Consider the following 1,098-nt stretch of genomic DNA (forward strand, 5'->3'; position numbering starts at 1 on the left):
CCTCGGGCGGTCGGGCCAGGCGGGCCGGTGTTCGAGCACGGGCAAGGGCAGGTGTGGCCGGAATGCGTCGTTGGAAACGGAAGCAGCTTCTCCGACGTGAGCAACAAACTGTTTTGGAGCAGTGCGGCTGCGCGCGGGGGCGCGCTCGGCAAACGGGAGCGCGGGGGCGGCGCCGCCACCGCCTTGTCCCTCAGTAGGCGCAGCTGAGAGCAGCACTTGAGCTGTCTGCCTGTCAACACCTGGTCCGCTCGCTCCGGCCCTCCTTCAGCAGCCAGTCCATACAGCACCCAGTCCGTCTGTCCGCCCGTCAGTCCCTCCGCCCGTTGCCGCAGCAGTCCTCCTGATTTCCATAGTCTTGTGGGGCAGTGGTATTTGGAGGAACTAAGAGAAGAAAGGCATTTAAAGTAGGTCCAAGAGGAGTACAATCTTTAGGAAGTGAAGCTAAATTAAAAGGAATGATCTGATACACTAGAGGCCATGACACTTCTGTTCTGAGTTAAAGCACTCTGTTTTACAAAGTTTTGTCTTGAAAATATAAACCGGTAGGCATTCCTCTATATTTCTACCAATATGGTTTCAGTGGCTTACTAATCATCTAGACAGCAGGTTTAGAAAAGAAAACTGAAAGGAGTGGAGATAGGTGGGAGGCTGTTGTAGGGAAAAGAGTCAGCTGTTAATGCATTTGAATGCAGAACATACTTTCAGAAAGAGTGAGAAAACCCGACCTCATGGCTAGGCTTTGCAAACGAAGATTTAAGAAGGCTCTGTCCACATTTGTTACAAGCACGCTGGTGGCTAATGAGGATAGTCTGAAGTACTTTAGATTTGTAAGTGAGGCCTGTGAGTTACTGTTGTGCTATAGTAAATTCTAGTAATCTTCTGTTAAATTGTTTAACTTTAGCTATCAATTAAGTGCTGTTAAACCTTTGAGCCTAAATTGTCAGTCCAATCTGGGACCAAGTTGGCAGAGGGGTCCACTGTGAACCTTGTGGCTCAAGAGGGGGGTCTCCCTTTATTCCTTTTTATTCTTACCCTTTCCTATCCTTATCCTTACCCCTCCCCTCCAACCCTCCCCCAACCTCCATATAGATAATTTTG

Source organism: Manacus vitellinus, unplaced genomic scaffold (assembly GCF_001715985.3).
Source record: "Manacus vitellinus isolate BGI_N305 unplaced genomic scaffold, ASM171598v3 scaffold_7_pilon, whole genome shotgun sequence".
Lineage (NCBI taxonomy): Eukaryota > Metazoa > Chordata > Aves > Passeriformes > Pipridae > Manacus > Manacus vitellinus.